The sequence below is a fragment of the Oncorhynchus keta genome, chromosome 20 (assembly GCF_023373465.1).
Source record: "Oncorhynchus keta strain PuntledgeMale-10-30-2019 chromosome 20, Oket_V2, whole genome shotgun sequence".
Taxonomy (NCBI): domain Eukaryota; kingdom Metazoa; phylum Chordata; class Actinopteri; order Salmoniformes; family Salmonidae; genus Oncorhynchus; species Oncorhynchus keta.
This window is the reverse complement of record NC_068440.1, coordinates 21412072-21433995: the sequence shown is the minus strand read 5'-3', so window position 1 is coordinate 21433995 and position 21924 is coordinate 21412072. Positions and strand designations below refer to the sequence as shown.

The 21924-nt window shown below is 44.8% G+C and overlaps 1 long non-coding RNA gene and 1 pseudogene across 1 annotated transcript; both read right to left on the bottom strand.

Annotated features, from left to right (window-relative positions):
- Positions 1-157: 157 nt before the first annotated feature.
- LOC127909820 (1-acylglycerol-3-phosphate O-acyltransferase ABHD5-like) lies at positions 158-6879 on the bottom strand (annotated as a pseudogene).
- Positions 6880-18689: 11810 nt separating this feature from the next.
- Positions 18690-21004, bottom strand: LOC127909893 (uncharacterized). The gene is made up of 3 exons (XR_008072875.1): positions 20854-21004; positions 19232-19815; positions 18690-18731 (listed from the first exon to the last, which is right to left on the bottom strand). It is a non-coding gene; the product is annotated as an uncharacterized LOC127909893 (long non-coding RNA).
- Positions 21005-21924: the final 920 nt, after the last annotated feature.

Here is a 21924-nt window from a genome sequence, read left to right as displayed (position 1 = left end):
AACTCTATTGAGTAAGTAAATCGAGTTTACAATGTCTGTCAACTTCAGTCTGTTTACATATGTTTTATTCATGACTAAAATGTGAGCATCTGTATTTATCTGTGTTGTGTGTGTGTCCCTACAGGACCCAGGGGTCTATTTTATCCGGCACAGAGACAATGAGGAGTCAACCCAAGTGCCAATCCCTGGGTAGAGGGGCTCAATTAATGTTGAGTGGAATGTATGCATTTTCTAGACAGTGTATCCCGAGTCGCTGTCGATACTGGATCGGGACCCATAGATGATGGATATTGGAATGTCTGGTTGGATCTGTCCAATCCGATCTAACATTGGTCTCTTAGCCCAACCATATGGTACTGTCATGTTCCTAAACGCTGTTTCACCACTATGGTGATATCAGGCAAGATGGCGGTGACAGAGATGGCCGCCTCGCTTTGCATTCTTAGGAAACTATGCAGTATTTTGATTTTTAATGTATTATTTCTGACATTGTTACACCAGGAAATTTTAAGTCTTATTACATACAGCCGGGAAGAACTATTGGATATAAGAGCAACCAACATTACAACCAGGAATACGACTTTCCCGAAGCGGATCCTCTGTTCGGACCACCACCCAGGACAATGGATCGGATCCTCTGTTCGGACCACCACCCAGGACAATGGATCGGATCCTCTGTTCGGACCACCACCCAGGACAATGGATCGGATCCTCTGTTCGGACCACCACCCAGGACAATGGATCGGATCCTCTGTTCGGACCACCACCCAGGACAATGGATCGGATCCTCTGTTCGGACCACCACCCAGGACAATGGATCGGATCCTCTGTTCGGACCACCACCCAGGACAATGGATCGGATCCTCTGTTCGGACCACCACCCAGGACAATGGATCGGATCCTCTGTTCGGACCACCACCCAGGACAATGGATCGGATCCTCTGTTCGGACCACCACCCAGGACAATGGACCTGATCCCAGTAGGCAACACAAAACAACGGCGCAGCAGAAGGGGCAGACGGAGCGGTCGTCTGGTCAGGCTCCATAGATGGGCACATCGCTCACCGCTCCCGAGTTTACTACTTGCCAATGTCAAGTCTTTTGACAACACGGTAGACGAAATTTGAGCAAGGGTTGCCTTCCAGAGACACATCAGAGATTGTAACAGTCTCTGTTTCACAGAAACGTGGCTCACTCGGGATATGTTATCAGAGTCGGTACAGTCACCCGGTTTCTTTACGCATCGCGCCGACAGAAACAAATATCTCTCTGGTAAGAGGAAGGGTGGGAGTGTATGCCTTTTGATTAACGACTCCTGGTGTAATCATAACAACGTACAGGAACTCAAGTCCTTTTGTTCACCTGACCTAGAATTCCTTACAATTAAATGCCGACCGCATTATCTACCAAGAGAATTGTCTTCGATTATTATCACAGCCGTTTATATCCCCCCCAAGCAGACACCTTGATGACCCTGAAATAACTTCACTGGACTCTATGTAAACTGGAAACCATATGTCCTGAGGCTGCATTTATGGTAGCTGGGAATTTTAACAAAGCTAATCTGAAAACAAGGCTCCCTAAATTTTATCAGCTATCAAATGCGCGACTCGAGCTGTCAGCAATCTGGATCATTGTTACTCTAACTTTCGCGACGCATACAAAGTCCTCCCACGCCCTCCTTTTGGAAAATCTGACCACGACTCCATTTTGTTGCTCCCAGCCTATAGACAGAAACTAAAACAGGAAACGCCCGTGCTCAGGTCTGTTCAATGCTGGTCCGACCAATCGGATTCCACGCTTCGATCATGTTGACTGGGATATGTTCCGGATAGCCTCAGACAGCAACATTGATGTGTACGCTGACTCGGTGAGCAAGTTTATTAGCAAGTGCATCGGGGATGTTGTACCCATGGTGACTATTAAAACCTTCCCTAACCAGAAACCGTGGATTGATGGCAGCATTTGCGCAAAACTGAAAGTGCGAACCACTGCTTTTAATCATGGCAAGGCGACCGGAAATATGACCGAATACAAACAGTGTAGCTATTTCCTCCGCAAGGCAATCAAACAAGCGTCAGTATAGAGAGAAAGTAGAGTCACAATTCAACAGCTCAAACACAAGAGGTATGTGGCAGGATCTACAGTCAATCACAGATTACAAAAAGAAAACCAGCCCCGTCGCGGACATCGACATCTTGCTCCAAGACAAATTAAACCACTCCATTGCTCGCTTTGAGGACAATACAATACTGACACGGCCCGCTACCAAAACCTGTGGGCTCTCCTTCACCGTGGCCAATGTGAGTAAAATATTTAAACGTGTTAACCCTTGCAACGCTGCTGGCCCAGACTGCACCCCTAGCCGCGTCCTCAGAGCATGTGCAGACCAGCTGGCTGGTGTGTTTATGGACATATTCAATTAATGCCTATCCCAGTCTGCTGTGCCCACATGCTTCAAGAGGGCCACCATTGTTCCCGTTCCCAAGAAAACTAAGGTAACTGAGATAAATGACTATCGCCCCGTAGCACTCCCGTCATCATGAAGTGCTTTGAGAGACTAGTCAAGGATCACATCACCTCCACCCTACCTGATACTCTAGACCCACTCCAATTTGTTTCCCGCCCCAATAGGTCCACAGACGACGCAATCGAAATCACACTGCACACTGCCCTAACACATCTGGACAAGAGGAAAACCTATGTAATGTAATGTAATGCTGTTCATCGACTACAGCTCAGCATTTAACACCATAGTACCCTCCAAACTCGTCATTAAGCTCAAGGGTTGGGTCGAGACCCAGGGTCTCGGCAAATGGGTCCTAGACTTTCTGACGGGCCGCCCCCAGGTGGTGAGTGTAGGAAACAACATCTCCACCCCGCTGATCCTCAACATTGGGACCCCACAAGGAAGGGTGAGTTCTCAGCCCTCTCCTGTACTCCTTGTTTACCCATGACTGCGAGGCCATGCACACCTCCAACTCAATCATCAAGTTTGCAGACGACACTACAAGTGATAGACTTGATTACCAACAACGACGAGACAGGAAGGAGGTGACAACTGCCTACAGGGAGGAGGTGAGGGCCCTCGAAGTGTGGTGTCAGGAAAATAACCTCACACTCAATGTCAACAAAATAAAGGAGATGATCATGGACTTCAGGAAACCACACCCCCCTATCCACATCGACGGGACAGTAGTGGAGAAGGTGGAAAGTTTTAAGTTCCTCGGCGTACACATCACGGATAAACTGAAATGGTCCACCCACACAGACAGTGTGGTGAAGAAGGCGCAGCAGCAGCAGCGATGATGAAGGACAACAACCAACGAGCCACTGCCTGTTCACCCCACTATCTTCCAGAAGGCGAGGTCAGTACAGGTGCATCAAAGCTGGGACCGAGAGACGGAAAAACAGCTTCTATCTCAATGCCATCTCAATGCCATCAGCCATCACTAACATTGAGCGGCTGTTGCCAACATACAGACTCAAATCTCTAGCCACTTTAATAATTGGATGTAATAAATGTATCACTAATAAATGTATCAGTAAGCAATGCCATCGCTCATCCATATATTTATATGTACGTATTCTAATTCAAGCCTTTACACTTGTGGTATAAGGTAGTTGTGAAATTGTTAGATTACTTTTGATATATTACTGCATTGTCGGAACAAGAAGCACAAGCATTTCGCTACATTCTCGTTAACATCTGCTAACCATGTGTATGTAACCAATACAATGTGATTTGATTTGGTTTGATGGACAGAGAACAGGTGTTAGTTAATGTGTGTGTGTGTGTGCGCATACATTTGTGTGTGTGTGTGTGTGTACCTACTGTAAGTTGGCATATGTGCGTTAAGATGATAGATGTAGTCTGATACGGTGTTGTCATCAAACACTGAAGAGTACTTCTGTTTAAAATCTGAGGATGGGGAGGAATGGAGGAAATGATGGAGAGAGGATGGGGAGGAATGGAGGAAAGGATGGAGAGAGAGGATGGGGAGGAAGTTTTACCAGGTGGCGTGGCGAGAATCTGTCTCCTCACCAGGCTCTCACCACTGGTGCCCCAGGGCTCTGGCTCTGTCATAACCTCACATGGTCTCTCCTATCATTGCTATGCAAAATGATGGAAATGAGAGAGAGGTGGGGAGGAATGGAGGAAATGATGGAGAGAGAGGATGGGGAGGAATGGAGGAAAGGATGGAGAGAGAGGATGGGGAGGAATGGAGGAAGGGATGGAGAGAGAGGTGGGGAGGAATGGAGGAAAGGATGGAGAGAGAGGATGGAGAGGAATTGAGGAAGGGATGGAGAGAAAGGATGGGGAGGAATGGAGGAAAGGATGGAGAGAGAGGATGGGGAGGAATGGAGGAAGGGATGGAGAGAGAGGTGGGGAGGAATGGAGGAAAGGATGGAGAGAGAGGATGGAGAGGAATGGAGGAAGGGATGGAGAGAAAGGATGGGGAGGAATGGAGGAAAGGATGGAGAGAGAGGATGGGGAGGAATGGAGGAAGGGATGGAGAGAGAGGATGGGGGAGGAATGGAGAGAGAGGATGGGGGAGGAATTGATGAAGGGATGGAAAGAATGGAGGAAATGATGGAAAGAGAGGATGGGGGAGGAATATGTTATATTAACACCTTTGGTTCTGAAACATCTGGCAATTATTTCCAGTGTGTTTGTGTGTGTGTTTGTGTGTGTGTGCATGCATGTAGTGTATGCGATGTGTGTGTAGTCCACGTGCTTGCGGTGTGTGTGTGTGTATATCGAACCCAGTGGTCCGGCCAGTCTAAGTCCAGCCAGGGGGTTGAAGGGACTCATGACAGCCCCCATGGCTCTGATCCACACTGGGATAGACTTCTCCTGATCTAGACTCTCTGGACGGGCCGGGAACCCCCAGGGCTCCAACAGGATCAAGTGCTTTACCCTATAAACACACACAGTGTGAACACGTATATGAACACATACACACCCACACACACTACCTCTCCTCGCTCTCCTCTCTCTCACCTGTGTGGGTGTGTAAGTGTGTAAGCAGCAGCCAGGTATCCTCCCAGGTTGTGTCCCAGCAGGACTATCTCCTCCAGGCCCACCCTGTCCCTCCACTCCTCCAGGGCCCCTGCTCCTCTGCCCCTTGGGGGTCCACGATGAACAGGGTCCGGCTGCTCTGTCCAACCCACAGCAGATTCAGGGCAATCATGGCTCCACTGCCACACAGAGAGTCCAGGTTCTGGGCCCACAGACCCGCACCACCCCCAAACCCATGGAGCAGCACCAGGGAAGGACGGAGCTGGGCTGGAGAGAGGGCTGGGGATAAGAGGTATGGGGCTGAGGCAAGTGTGGGAGAGAGGAATGGGGCTGGTGCTGAGGCTAGGGGGGGTTGACTGAGTCTGAGGCTGGGGCTGGGGCTGGGGCTGGGGTGGGAGAAAGAGATGTATCTTGATGTGAGAGTTGAAGGCTAAGGTCCAGAGATGGTTGACGTTTGATATCTGGACATGCTGCCGGGAGAATGGTGTCTTCACAGGTGAGAGAAGAGATAGGGATGGAGGAGAAAGACGGAGGGAACAGGGAGGGAGATTGTGAAAAGAGAGGAGAGGAGATGTGTAAGTATGATAGTTAGGAGGGGAAACACACACACATTGAGCATTTTGTCTTCTGCGTCCTTCAGCTGAGAGAGGGAGGTGGGATACCAGGATGGAAGCCAACTGGAGATCCACCCAGACCTGCACAAACACACACACACACACAATTGCGTAAATGATCCCGCTGATGTTCTTGAAGAAAGCTCAATAAGTGAACTTTGAACTCTAGCTCTGACCAACTATCACTGAGTCAGACTTAACAAACAAGATAGCCTTATAGCAAACTCCTAAAATAATGTCCTCTGCAATTTTCCCTCTAAGCTGCGCACGTGCATACGCATACAGTTCCCACGTGCATACAGTTCCCACGTGCATACAGTTCCCACGTGCATACAGTTCCCACGTGCATGCAGTTCCCACGTGCATACAGTTCCCACGTGCATACAGTTCCCACGTGCATACAGTTCCCACGTGCATGCAGTTCCCACGTGCATACAGTTCCCACGTGCATACAGTTCCCACGTGCATACAGTTCCCACGTGCATGCAGTTCCCACGTGCATACAGTTCCCACGTGCATACAGTTCCCACGTGCATACAGTTCCCACGTGCATACAGTTCCCACGTGCATACAGTTCCCACGTGCATGCAGTTCCCACCGACCAAGCAGAGAAGCATGACATTGAACTTCACTCACCTTTCTTGAGTTTTCCCCTTTAGTTAAAACTGTTAATGTTTCACTCTACTGTGGGAATTGTGATCGAATCAACGCAATGTTAGCCACTTTCAACATAACATACCGACACAAATGAACTATGCAAGACTTAGTATGCAAAACTAACTGCAAGATATTTTCTTGTGGGCAGAGCGCATTGTAGTAGGATTGTATTGCATTGAGAGGCACACTCAGGCCCATACTCTACACAGACCAGTGCACCATAACCAATCAGAGCTGCAGTAGGCCTATATGCAAACAGACATCGCCATATATGGATCTGTGCCATTCACTCTGAACTGGACTGTGTATAGGCTACAGTATGCCCATTTGCGAGTAGATGTGTTTGTTCTGAGATCAAAGCGAGAGCTATATAGGTTTTTTATTTCTTAAAGGTGCAGTGTTGTATTTTGAGACGGTCTTGAATAAGCTAAGTAGCCAATAGGCAGAGAGTAGCTTAATTTGTCTGATTCTCTGTAATAATGGCAGGACCACTTGTGATAAACAGGTTAATGTTAAGCCCTAAATGTTTTTTTTTCAAAAGTCTTACATTGAACTCCACACATTGGCTGCTGCTGTAGGGTTCATGATATAACAGCTATTTGCATGTTAAAATATTATAGGACGCATTTTTGTCCATTGTTTTTGACAGAAGGCCACTCTGGCAGGCCGACATTATGCCACAGTAGCCTACTTACAGTGCCTTGCGAAAGTATTCGGCCCCCTTGAACTTTGCAACCCTTTGCCACATTTCAGGCTTCAAACATAAAGATATAAAACTGTATTTTTTTTGTGAAGAATCAACAACAAGTGGGACACAATCATGAAGTGGAACGACATTTATTGGATATTTCAAACTTTTTTAACAAATCAAAAACTGAAAAATTGGGCGTGCAAAATTATTCAGCCCCTTTACTTTCAGTGCAGCAAACTCTCTCCAGAAGTTCAGTGAGGATCTCTGAATAATCCAATGTTGACCTAAATGACTAATGATGATAAATACAATCCACCTGTGTGTAATCAAGTCTCCGTATAAATGCACCTGCACTGTGATAGTCTCAGAGGTCCGTTAAAAGCGCAGAGAGCATCATGAAGAACAAGGAACACACCAGGCAGGTCCGAGATACTGTTGTGAAGAAGTTTAAAGCCGGATTTGGATACAAAAAGATTTCCCAGGCTTTAAACATCCCAAGGAGCACTGTGCAAGCGATAATATTGAAATGGAAGGAGTATCAGACCACTGCAAATCTACCAAGACCTGGCCGTCCCTCTAAACTTTCAGCTCATACAAGGAGAAGACTGATCAGAGATGCAGCCAAGAGGCCCATGATCACTCTGGATGAACTGCAGACATCTACAGCTGAGGTGGGAGACTCTGTCCATAGGACAACAATCAGTCGTATATTGCACAAATCTGGCCTTTATGGAAGGGTGGCAAGAAGAAAGCCATTTCTTAAAGATATCCATAAAAAGTGTTGTTTAAAGTTTGCCACAAGCCACCTGGGAGACACACCAAACATGTGGAAGAAGGTGCTCTGGTCAGATGAAACCAAAATTGAACTTTTTGGCAACAATGCAAAATGTTATGTTTGGCGTAAAAGCAACACAGCTCATCACCCTGAACACACCATCCCCACTGTCAAACATGGTGGTGGCAGCATCATGGTTTGGGCCTGCTTTTCTTCAGCAGGGACAGGGAAGATGGTTCAAATTGATGGGAAGATGGATGGAGCCAAATACAGGACCATTCTGGAAGAAAACCTGATGGAGTCTGCAAAAGACCTGAGACTGGGACGGAGATTTGTATAATAATAATAATAATATATGCCATTTAGCAGACGCTTTTATCCAAAGCGACTTACAGTCATGTGTGCATACATTCTACGTATGGGTGGTCCCGGGGATCGAACCCACTACCCTGGTGTTACAAGCGCCATGCTCTACCAACTGAGCTACAGAAGGACCTGATTTGTCTTCCAACAAGACAATGATCCAAAACATAAAGCAAAATCTACAATGGAATGGTTCAAAAATAAACATATCCAGGTGTTAGAATGGACAAGTCAAAGTCCAGACCTGAATCCAATCGAGAATCTGTGGAAAGAACTGAAAACTGCTGTTCACAAACGCTCTCCATCCAACCTCACTGAGCTCGAGCTGTTTTGCAAGGAGGAATGGGAAAAAATGTCAGTCTCTCGATGTGCAAAACTGATAGAGACATACCCCAAGCGACTTACAGCTGTAATCACAGCAAAAGGTGGCGCTATTAACTTAAGGGGGCTGAATAATTTTGCACGCCCAATTTTTCAGTTTTTGATTTGTTAAAAAACTTTGAAATATCCAATAAATGTCATTTCACTTCATGATTGTGTCCCACTTGTTGTTGATTCTTCAAAAAAAATACAGTTTTATATCTTTATGTTTGAAGCCTGAAATGTGGAAAAAGGTCGCAAAGTTCAAGGGGGCCGAATACTTTCGCAAGGCACTGTACTTAAAGTGAGCACAGCCTCAGTGTTCACAGTAAATGTTTCCAGGAAGTTGCACAGTTTGTGCTCAGCAGATTTGCTCAGTGCTGATGTTCTTTTGTTGGAACATTGGTCCTCTGTCTACAGTAGTCTAGCTATTTAAATAGTACATGTTTCATTTAAATTAAACGAAGAAAAAACTACATTCCAACCAATGTGCGACAAGGTGTCCCTCTGGCTAAATAGTCAAATATGGTAGGCTACTAATCAGTGTAAAAAATAAATAAAAACATTTGAAATATTCCATGAAACTGTATTTCTCTTTATTTTAATTATCAAGTTTGAAAAACGTTCTGAATGTCACAAAGTTATGTGGCTGGCTACTAGGATAACTGGTGGCTGTGTCTTCATAGTGATATTGAAGGTTGAATAATCTTATCTTCACTGAGTTGTCATTCTGTAATAAACACTGTAACTACAGTCAAAGGTCCAAGTGACGTAGCGGCACCAAGTTCACAGGAAAGAATATTTTACTTTTGGCATATCATTTTATAAAAATAAAAAAACTCACAACTTTGTCACAAAGTTTCATTTCCGTGAATGAAAGGGTTTCATGGAGAGGGGAGGATAGCCTTCCCAGAAGTTGGACTTTTCGGAGAAACTTGCCAACACTGCGTGCCACACGAATGAGGGAAATCGAGCGTATAGTCTTTTCCATGGATGTTAGCTTTGTCTTAACAAATAGATGAGAGTCCCATTTGAAAAACAGTTTTCACATCATATACAGTGCATTCCGGAAAGTCTTCCCCTTTTCCACATTTTGTTATGTTACAACCTTATTCTAAAATGGATTAGATACATTTTTGTTCCTCATCAATCTACACACAATACCCCATAATGAAAAATCAAAAACAGGTTTTTAGAAATGTTTGCAAATGTATTAAAATATAAAACAGAAATACAATATTTACATGAGAATTCAGACCCTTTGCTATGAGACTCAAAATGGAGTTCAGGTGCATCCTGTTTCCATTGATCATCCTTGAGATGTTTCTACAACTTGATTGGAGTCCACCTGTGGTAAATTCAATTGATTGGACATGATTTGGAAAGATACACACCTATCTATGTAAGGTCCCACATTTGACAGTGCATGTCAGAGCAAAAACCAAGCCATGAGGTCAAAGGAATTGTTCATAGAGCTCCAAGACAGGATTGTGTCGAGGCACCGATCTGGGGAAGGGTACTGTGATGGACATTTTTATAATGTGAAGAGACAGCCTTGAAAATGTTAATCTTGTCTTAGTGTGATAAATAATCCTTGGTTCCTGCCTGTGCTTGGTAAAGATATGAGGGGGTGCGACATGACCCCCTCCTTAGGACAATCTGGCAGAACGCCCAGAATATGTTCTACAAGTTATGATAGGAGATGGTACCAGACACATGCAGAAACCAACCCCATGAACTATGCCTATGCAAAGTGTCTTTAACCAGTCTTTAACCAGTATATATGAGCTCCTGATCGACATGTGTACTTGGTGCATTGAGTTGGTTGGAACCTCTCCAGCGCGCTCATAATAAATCATACTTTTTTTATATTGACTTCGAATGTCCCTGTGTAGAATATCCACAACAGTACCACAAATGTCTGCAGCATTGAAGGTTCCCAATAACACAGTGGTGCCCAGTGGAACCACCAGGAGTCTTCCTAGATCTGGCCGCCCGGCAAAATTGAGCAATCAGGGGAGAAGGGCCTTGGTCAGGGAGGTGACAAAGAACCCGATGGTCACGCTGACAGAGCTTCAGAGTCCCTCTGTAGAGATGGGAGAACCTTCCAGAAGGACAACCTGCAGCACTCCACAAATCAGGCCTTTATGGTCGAGTGGCCAGACGGAAGCCACTCCTCAGTAAAAGGCACATAACAGCCTGCTTGGAGTTAAAGGAATCTCAGACCATGAGAAACAAGTTTCTCTGGTCTGATGAAACCAATATTGAGCTCTTTGGTATGAATGCCAAGCGTCACAACTGGAAAATACCTAGCACCTTCCCTACGGTGAAGCATGGTGGTGGCAACATCATGCAATGGGGATGCTTTTCAGCAGCAGTGACTGGGAGACTAGTCAGGATCGGGGGGGGGGGAAATGAACAGAGCAAAGTACAGAGAGATCCTTGATGAAAACCTGCTCCAGAGCGCTCAGGACCTCAGACTGGGCGAAGGTTCACCTTCCAACAGGATAATGATCCAAAGCACACAGCCAAGACAACACAGGAGTGGCTTCGGGACAAGTCTCTGAATGTCCTTGAGTGGCCCAGCCAGAGCCCAGACTTGAACCCGATCGAACATCTCTGAAGAGACCTGAAAATAGTTGTGCAAGGACACTTCCCATCCAACCTGACAGAGCTTGAGAGGATCTGCAGAGAAGAATGGGAAAAACTCCCCAAATACGGGTGTGCCAAGACTTGTGTTACATCTTCGCCTGCCACGCCCTCTACTGATCATCCTGTGTCTCTCTAACCTGCCCCCACCCCCCCAGTGCTCTCTCTCTCCCTCTCTCTGTGTGTGTGTGTGTGTGGGGGGTGGAGACATGTGTGCTGGAGGCAGAGCAGATCCCCACCAGCTGCAACCTGTTCCATAATCAAGCCCTGCCACTTCCACGCTGCCAGATCGTAACCTCTGCTCAGTCAGTCTGCGGTTTTTCGCAGTTTGTTCCTGCATAGATCCTGTTTTCGTGTTGTGCCTGTTTTCCCTTGCCTAATGCTGTTTTCCTCTCTGCTACAGTTCTGTCCGCTCTGACTCAGGGCCCTGTCTCCAGTCCCACGTCTCGTCAGTCCTGCTACCCTGTCCTGTACCCCCCACTCTACTGCTTCCTTGGATTCCTCTCCGGATCTGCTTACCCAGCCCCAACTCCCCTCACTCCAGCCTCAGCCTCAGCACCTGGCTCCCTACAACCTGCTTTCCCTGGGCTGCACTTCTCACTGTTTTTCAGTAAATACCTTGGTTACCTTATCCCAGTCTCCTCGTCTGGGTCTGCTCTTGGGTTCACCTGCTCCGCTCCACGTAACAGCTCGAGGCTGTAATCGCTGCCAAAGGTGCTTCAACAAAGTATTGAGTAAATGGTCTGAATACTTATGCAAATGTATTTCTGTTTTTAAAAAATATATAAATATGCAAACATGTCTAAAAACGTGTTTTTGTCATGTCTGCTCCCGCTCCCCTTCTCTGGCGCTCGAGGTCGCCAGGCTGCTTATCATTACGCCCACTTATCATTATGTCACTATTGTTACACGCATCAGCGCTTCATTGGAATCACCTGTACACCATCACGTTATTAATTACCTCCCCTACATTTGTCACTTCCTCAGTTTCTTTCCCGGGTCAGAATTAATGTCGTTATGTCCTTGTCCAGACGCTATTCGTGTTTTGTTTCCTGTTTGTTTCCTGCCTGTATTCCTTAAATATTCACTCCCTGTACTTGCTTTTTGTCTCGCAGCATCTGTCCTTACAATTTTTGCTTTGTCATTATGGGGTATTGTGATTTGCTGAGGAAAAAACAACAATTGAATCAATTTCAGAATAAAGCTGTAACGTATCAAAATGTGGAAAAAGTCAAGGGGTCTGAATACTTTCCAAATGCACTGTACATTCTAATCCACTATAAATACATATCTCGTGACAGTGTATGGGAACAAGGGAGGGGAGCGGGAAGCATTGATTTATTTTGACAGTAATGTGGACACTGGGTCAGCCTGAGTTGTGAAATGAAGGAGAGAGTCAGTGGAAGGTGGAACAGTGAAATAAACCTCTCATTACTACACTTTATTATGAACATTAGCCTAAAATCGTTGTTTTTTATCTGTTTTAAAAACACCTTTATTGCTCTTGATTTAGTAAATATGTGACATGGTTTAAATTCAAGTCATAGTACTGTTATTGCAACAGTTTATAAAGAAGCAGGATTATTGTGTCAACAATCAGACAGATAAACATAATATACACATTATTATTCACAAAAAAGATTCCTGGTTTCTCAGCACAGTGTGATAAACTCTATTGATTAAGTAAATCTAGTTTACAATGTCTGTCAACTTCAGTCTATTTACATATGTTATATTCATGACTAAAATGTGAGCATCTGTATTTATCTGTGTTGTGTGTGTGTCCCTCCAGGACCCAGGGGTCTATTTTATGTGGCACTGGGATAATGAGGAGTCATCCCCAAGGAAAAACCCCTCAGTGAATGTTTGAGTGGAATGTGTACAGGTGGGTCAGTCTGTCAGAGGAGATGCTGTGGAAGGATAGTGTACCAGCTGTCCAGTCCAAATACACCCCTACTCTGTGGAAGTGGAAGGAGGGAACAGCTACAGTGTCTTGCGAAAGTATTCACCCCCCCACCTTGGCATTTTTCCTATTTTGTTGCCTTACAACCTGGAATTAAAATAGATTTTTGTGGGGTTTGTATAATTTGTTTTACATAACATGCCTACCATTTTGAAGATGCTAAATATTTTTTTTTGTGAAACAATTAAGAAATAAGACAAATAAAACAGAAAACTTGAGCATGCATAACTATTCACCCCCCCAAAGTCAATACATTGTAGAGACACCTTTTGCATCAATTACAGCTGCAAGTCTCTTGGGGTATGTCTCTATAAGCTTGGCACATCTAGGCACTGGGATTTTTGCCCATTCTTCAAGGCAAAACTGCTCCAGCTGCTTCAAGTTGGATTGGTTCAGCTTGTTTACAGCAATCTTTAAGTCATACCACAGATTCTCAATTGAATTGAGGTCTGGTATTTGACTAGGCCATTCCACAACATTTAAATGTTTCCCTTTAAACCACTCGAGTGTTGCTTTAGCGGTAAGCTTAGGGTCATTGTCCTGCTGGAAGGTGAACCTCCGTCCCAGTCTCAAATCTCTGGAAGACTGAAACAGGTTCACCTCAAGAAATTCCCTTTATTTAGTGCCATCCATCATTCCTTCAATTCTGACCAGTTTCCCTGCTGATGAAAAACATTATGTTCTTGGGGTGATGAAAGAATTTGAGTTTGCTCTAGACATGGCCAAAAAGCTCAATTTTAGTCTCATCTGACCAGAGTATCTTCTTCTATATGTTTGGGGAGTCTCCCACATACCTTTTGGCGAACTCCAAACATGTTAGCTTATTTTTTTCTGGCCACTCTTCCGTAAAGCCCAGCTCTGTGGAGTGTACGGCTTAAAGTTGTGACGACGTTGGCCTGGGGTCCTATGGACAGATACTCCATTCTCCGCTGTGGAGCTTTGCAGCTCCTTCAGGATTATCTTTGGTCTCTTTATTGCCTCTCTGATTAATGCCCTCCTTGCCTAGTCCCTGAGTGTTGGTGGGTGGCCCTCTCTTGGCAGGTTTGTTGTGGTGCCATATTCTTTCCATTTTTTAATAATGGTATTTAATGTTGCTCCGTGGGATGTTCAAAGTTTCTGATATTTTTTAAAACCCAACCCTGATCTGTACTTCTCCATAACTTTGTCCCTGACCTGTTTGGGGAGATCCTTGGTCTTCATGGTGCCCCTTGCTTAGCGGTGTTGCAGACTCTGGGGCCTTTCAGAAGAGGTGTACATATACTGAGATCATGTGACAGATCATGTGACACATGGATTGCACACAGGTGGACTTTATTTAACTAATTATGTGACTTCTGAAGGTAATTGGTTGCACCCGATCTTATTTAGGGGCTTCATAGCAAAGGGGCTGAATACATATGCACGCACCACTTTTACGATTGTTATTTTTTTAGAATTGTTTTCAAACAAGTTGTTTTTTTCATTCCACTTCACCAACTTGGACTATTTTGTGTATGTCCATTACATGAAATCCAAATAAAAATCCATTTAAATTACAGGTTGTAATGCAATAAAATAGGAAAAACTCCAAGGGGGTGTCACGTTTTGACCTTAGTTCCTTTGTTATGTCTTTGTTTTAGTATGGTCAGGGCATGAGTTGGGTGGGTTGTCTATGTTCCATTTTCTATGTTGTGTTTTTGCGTTTGGCCTGGTATGGTTCTCAATCAGAGGCAGGTGTCGTTAGTTGTCTCTGATTGAAAATCATACCCAGGTAGCCTTTTTCCACCTGTGTTGCATTGGTGTTTATTTTCTATTCTATGTTTGTATTTCACCGTTCAGGACTGTTTTTGTTTCGTTCTTGTGTTTTGTTGTTTTTGTGCAAGTATTTGTTTTCATTAAAAGGAGAATATGAATACTTACCATGCTGCACCTTGGTCCTCCTCTCTCTCTCCCAACGACGAGCGTTACCAGGGGGTGAAAACACTGTATATCAGTGCTTTTATTATTGTGCTCAACCATGTAGGCACCGCCATCAGCGCAATACAGATTCCAGGTATTGTTATTTTTATCCCATTACGTCATAACAAACACCATTGTCCTTTTCTGCACAGTATGCATATGCACTCCCCTCTACCTCCCAGTAGAATCGCCCAGTCAGACCCTCTCTACACAACACCTGATGACAGACCACTCTTAGCAGTTCACCAGGACACTTGTGAACCTTTATTGCCGTTTTTACCTTTCTGTTCTTCTCAGAGTGAGGGAGTCATTTGTGTGCTGTGTTTGGGTCCAGTGTGAGATCACAGGAATATGATGAAGGATACCGATACACAGAATCATACATATTAGAATATTTAGATGTTTTTCAATTATCCAGAACTTCTAATGAAAGCCTATTTATAAATTAATTAGGGAAAGGGGATATCTAGTCAGTTGCACAACTGAATGCATTCAACCTAAATGTGACTTCCGCATTCAACCCAACCCCTCTGAAGCAGAGAGGTGCAGGGGGGCTGCCGTAATCCATGTGATCTGTGCCCGTGTACCAGGTGTTGGGGAGTTTCATTTCTTTGATGACTTTTTCAAATTCAATGAGTTTTGCACGTGGATTTAACATCATTACATAGATTTTGTGAAGCTGAAATGATGTGGAAATAACATTGATTAAATGGATTGTAAGAGCTTACTAACAGTCATGTCCCCTTAACACACCTTACATAAGGTAATATAGCAACACTTAATTATTTCAAGAGTGCATTATGTTTTGTTATGAGTGAGGGAGCTTAATGCATTACACGCATACTGTTCTTCAGTAAGGAAGCAGGACAGGGGCTGGGATAAAGGGATCACGGACACAACAACAACACACTTTCTGCATCCTTGAGTTTCTCCAGTCTCCATTGTGGATCCTCCACTCCAGCAGAGAGCAGCTTCACCCCTGAGTCTCCTGGGTAATTATTGTAGCTCAGGTCCAGCTCTCTCAGGTGTGAAGAGTTTGAGAGCTGAGGCCAAAGAAGCACATCCTTCCTCTGTGACCAGACAACCTGACAGCTTGCAGAGAGTTTATCATGATTTCATTAACACTACTGCTACCCATTATACACATGTAACTCCTTGGCTGTACAGGTTTACACTTGACATTTAAATTAATTCAAATAAAAAATAATTATTGAAAGTTTATACACATATTCATATAAAACCATTTTTATGTTAATTGAATAAGCAATTCATGTCTATACTCAGGTTTCCGTAATTTTGTTGAAAGATTTTCAAGTAAATATTCTAATATTCTCACACATAAAATATGCAAATTTAAGCAGCAGTGGTCTGTTTCCATCAAACTGTCTTCCTGCAAATAAAAAGCACTTTGTCTAATAACTTAGAATTTATTGAATACATTTTTTTAAATACGATGCATTTCCATCCCATTTTTAATTCTGTCGATGATTTTGGCACAAAAAGTCTGCAATAAACAGCAAATGTGCCCACTCTGGTCTTGGCATGTGCACTGTAGCCACAAGCTCGCAGATATAGCACATGGAGTGTTGAGGCCTAAGCTTCATGACATGGATAAGAGCAAGATCATTTTCACTTGTCAATTGAATGCTAAGCACTGATCATCATGTCACCAGCATAAATTAGGAACCTCCATATTTATTGTAAATGAGCATCAAGCTCATCATCACTGTGCACTTTCACCACCCTGTGAAGTTTATTATTTAATCTGCAGCTGAATAAACTATTCAGTGTGCATGCTCTGATCTGTTTCACCTGTCTTTGTGATTGTCTCCACCCCCTCCAGGTGTCGCCCATCTTCCCCATTTCCCCTGTGTATTTATACCTGTGTTATCTGTTGGTCTGTTGCCAGTTCATCTTGTTTGTCAAGTCAACCAGCATTTTTGTTCTCAGCTCTTGCTGTTCCAGTCTCTCTTTTTCTCGCCCCCCCCTGGTTTTGACGCTTGCCTGACCACTCTGCCTGACCACTCTGCCTGTCCACTCTGCTTGAACACTCTGCCTGTCCACTCTGCCTGACCACTCTGCCTGACCCTGAGCCTGCTGACCTGTACCTTTGCTTACACTGAGCCTGCCTGCCTTCCGGTACCGTTGCCCCACCTCTGGTTTACTGACCCCTACCTGCCTTGACCTGGTTTACTGACCCCTACCTGCCTTGACCTGGTTTACTGACCCCTGTTGGATTATTAAACCATTGTCAACTCGTTTACCGACAATTATACTGTTTCAATCTGGCCTGTTTTTTCTTTCCAACATGTAATTTATTCACATAAAAATGGCTGGAAACATTGTTTATTATTATTTTTTTCTCTCATTTTGCAGTTTGTCAACTTCTAAGTAACCTCAGGGTTTACAGTATGGAATAGCAACCTCAGGGTTTACAGTGTAGAATAGCAACCTCAGGGTTTACAGTGTGGAATAGTAACCTCAGGGTTTACAGGGGGGATTAGTAACCTTGGGGTTTACAGTGTGGAATAGTAACCTCTGGGTTTACAGGGGGAATAGTAACCTCAGGGTTTACAGGGGGGAATAGTAACCTCAGGGTTTACACTGTGGAATAGTAACCTCAGGGTTTACAGGGGGAATAGTAACCTCAGGGTTTACAGGGGGGAATAGTAACGTCAGGGTTTACAGTGTGGAATAGTAACCTCTGGGTTTACAGGGGGAATAGTAACCTCAGGGTTTAAAGGGGGGAATAGTAACCTCAGGGTTTACAGTGTGGAATAGTAACCTCAGGGTTTACAGGGGGGAATAGTAACCTCAGGGTTTACAGGGGGAATAGTAACCTCAGGGTTTACAGGGGGGATTAGTAACCTCAGGGTTTACACTGTGGAATAGTAACCTCAGGGTTTACAGGGGGGAATAGAAACCTCAGGGTTTACAGGGGGGATTAGTAACCTCAGGGTTTACAGGGGGAATAGTAACCTCAGAGTTTACAGGGGGGATTAGTAACCTCAGGGTTTACAGGGGGAATAGTAACCTCAGGGTTTACAGGGGGAATAGTAACCTCAGGGTTTACAGTGTGGAATAGTAACGTCAGGGTTTACAGTATGGAATAGTAACCTCAGGGTTTACAGGGGGGATTAGTAACCTCAGGGTTTAGAGGGGGAATAGTAACCTCAGGGTTTACAGTGTGGAATAGTAACCTCAGGGTTTACACTGTGGAATAGTAACCTCTGGGTTTACAGGGGGGATTAGTAACCTCAGGGTTTACAGGGGGATTAGTAACCTCGGGTTTACACTGTGGAATAGTAACCCCGGGGTTTACACTGTGGAATAGTAACCTCAGGGTTTACAGTGTAGAATAGCAATCCCAGGGTTTACAGTGTGGAATAGTAACCTCAGGGTTTACAGTGTGGAATAGTAACCTCAGGGTTTACAGTGTGGAATAGTAACCTCAGGGTTTACAGGGGGAATAGTAACCTCAGGGTTTACAGAGTGGAATAGTAATCTCAGGGTTTACAGGGGGAATAGCAACCTCAGGGTTTACAGAGTGGAATAGCAACCTCAGGGTTTACAGGGGGAATAGCAACCTCAGGGTTTACAGTGTGGAATAGTAACCTTGGGGTTTACAGTGTGGAATAGTAACCTCGGGGTTTACAGGGGGAATAGTAACCTCAGGGTTTACAGGGGGGATTAGTAACCTCGGGGTTTACAGTGTGGAATAGTAACCTCAGGGTTTACAGTATGGAATAGTAACCTCTGGGTTTACAGTGTGGAATAGTAACCTCTGGGTTTACAGGGGGGATTAGTAACCTCAGGGTTTACACTGTGGAATAGTAACCTCTGGGTTTACAGGGGGGATTAGTAACCTCTGGGTTTACACTGTGGAATAGTAACCCTGGGGTTTACACTGTGGAATAGTAACCTCAGGGTTTACAGGGGGAATAGTAACCTCAGGGTTTACAGGGGGGATTAGTAACCTCAGGGTTTACACTGTGGAATAGTAACCTCAGGGTTTACAGGGGGGATTAGTAACCTCAGGGTTTACACTGTGGAATAGTAACCTCAGGGTTTACAGGGGGGATTAGTAACCTCAGGGTTTACACTGTGGAATAGTAACCTCAGGGTTTACAAGGGGAATAGTAACCTCTGGGTTTACAGGGGGGATTAGTAACCTTGGGGTTTACAGGGGATTAGTAACCTCAGGGTTTACACTGTGGAATAGTAACCTCAGGGTTTACAGGGGGGATTAGTAACCTCAGGGTTTACACTGTGGAATAGTAACCTCAGGGTTTACAGGGGGGATTAGTAACCTCAGGGTTTACACTGTGGAATAGTAACCTCAGGGTTTACAAGGGGAATAGTAACCTCTGGGTTTACACTGTGGAATAGTAACCTCAGGGTTTACAGTGTAGAATAGCAATCCCAGGGTTTACAGTGTGGAATAGTAACCTCAGGGTTTACAGTGTGGAATAGTAACCTCAGGGTTTACAGTGTGGAATAGTAACCTCAGGGTTTACAGGGGGAATAGTAACCTCAGGGTTTACAGAGTGGAATAGTAACCTCAGGGTTTACAGAGTGGAATAGTAACCTCAGGGTTTACAGGGGGAATAGCAACCTCAGGGTTTACAGTGTGGAATAGTAACCTCGGGGTTTACAGTGTGGAATAGTAACCTCAGGGTTTACAGGGGGAATAGTAACCTCAGGGTTTACAGGGGGGATTAGTAACCTCTGGGTTTACAGTGTGGAATAGTAACCTCAGGGTTTACAGTATGGAATAGTAACCTCTGGGTTTACAGGGGGATTAGTAACCTCAGGGTTTACACTGTGGAATAGTAACCTCTGGGTTTACAGGGGGGATTAGTAACCCTGGGGTTTACACTGTGGAATAGTAACCTCAGGGTTTACGGGGGAATAGTAACCTCAGGGTTTACAGGGGGATTAGTAACCTCAGGGTTTACAGGGGGGATTAGTAACCTCTGGGTTTACACTGTGGAATAGTAACCTCAGGGTTTACACTGTGGAATAGTAACCTCAGGGTTTACAGTGTGGGTGGAATAGTAACCTCAGGGTTTACAGTGTGGGTGGAATAGCAACCTCAGGGACTCCAGTTTAGTGTGGAATATTAACCTCAGGGTTTACAAATCAAATCAAATCAAATTTATTTATATAGCCCTTCGTACATCAGCTGATATCTCAAAGTGCTGTACAGAAACCCAGCCTAAAACCCCAAACAGCAAACATGGGTTTACACTGAAAAACTCCCTGGCCAAAATAGGAAGTAGAGAGGAACCTCAGGGCTGTGCCGGGTAGAGATTATAACAGAACATGACCAAGATGTTCAAATGTTCATAAATGACCCTCAGCAGAACAGTTGAAACTGGAGCAGCAGCACAGTCAGGTGGACTGGGGACAGCAAGGAGCCTTCATGTCAGGTAGTCCTGGGGCACGGTCCTAGGGCTCAGGTCAGTTGAAACTGGAGCAGGAGCATGGCCAGGTGGACTGGGGACAGCAAGGAGTCCTCATGTCAGGTAGTCCTGGGACATGGTCCTAGGGCTCAGGTCCTCCGAGAGAGAGAAAGAAAGAGAGAAGGAGAGAATTAGAGAACGCACACTTAGATTCACACAGGACACCGAATAGGACAGGAGAAGTACTCCAGATATAACAAACTGACCCTAGCCCCCCGACACATAAACTACTGCAGCATAAATACTGAGGCTGAGAGTGTGGGATAGTAACCTCAGGGTTTACACTGTGGAATAGTAACCTCAGGGGTTACAGTTTGGAATAGTAACCTCAGGGTTTACAGTGTGGAATAGTAACCTCTGGGTTTACAGGGGGGATTAGTAACCTCAGGGTTTACACTGTGGAATAGTAACCTCTGGGTTTACAGGGGGGATTAGTAACCTCTGGGTTTACACTGTGGAATAGTAACCCTGGGGTTTACACTGTGGAATAGTAACCTCAGGGTTTACAGGGGAATAGTAACCTCAGGGTTTACAGGGGGGATTAGTAACCTCAGGGTTTACACTGTGGAATAGTAACCTCAGGGTTTACAGGGGGGATTAGTAACCTCAGGGTTTACACTGTGGAATAGTAACCTCAGGGTTTACAGGGGGGATTAGTAACCTCAGGGTTTACACTGTGGAATAGTAACCTCAGGGTTTACAAGGGGAATAGTAACCTCTGGGTTTACAGGGGGGATTAGTAACCTTGGGGTTTACAGGGGGATTAGTAACCTCAGGGTTTACACTGTGGAATAGTAACCTCAGGGTTTACAGGGGGGATTAGTAACCTCAGGGTTTACACTGTGGAATAGTAACCTCAGGGTTTACAGGGGGGATTAGTAACCTCAGGGTTTACACTGTGGAATAGTAACCTCAGGGTTTACAAGGGGAATAGTAACCTCTGGGTTTACACTGTGGAATAGTAACCTCAGGGTTTACAGTGTAGAATAGCAATCCCAGGGTTTACAGTGTGGAATAGTAACCTCAGGGTTTACAGTGTGGAATAGTAACCTCAGGGTTTACAGTGTGGAATAGTAACCTCAGGGTTTACAGGGGGAATAGTAACCTCAGGGTTTACAGAGTGGAATAGTAACCTCAGGGTTTACAGAGTGGAATAGTAACCTCAGGGTTTACAGGGGGAATAGCAACCTCAGGGTTTACAGTGTGGAATAGTAACCTCGGGGTTTACAGTGTGGAATAGTAACCTCAGGGTTTACAGGGGAATAGTAACCTCAGGGTTTACAGGGGGATTAGTAACCTCTGGGTTTACAGTGTGGAATAGTAACCTCAGGGTTTACAGTATGGAATAGTAACCTCTGGGTTTACAGGGGGATTAGTAACCTCAGGGTTTACACTGTGGAATAGTAACCTCTGGGTTTACAGGGGG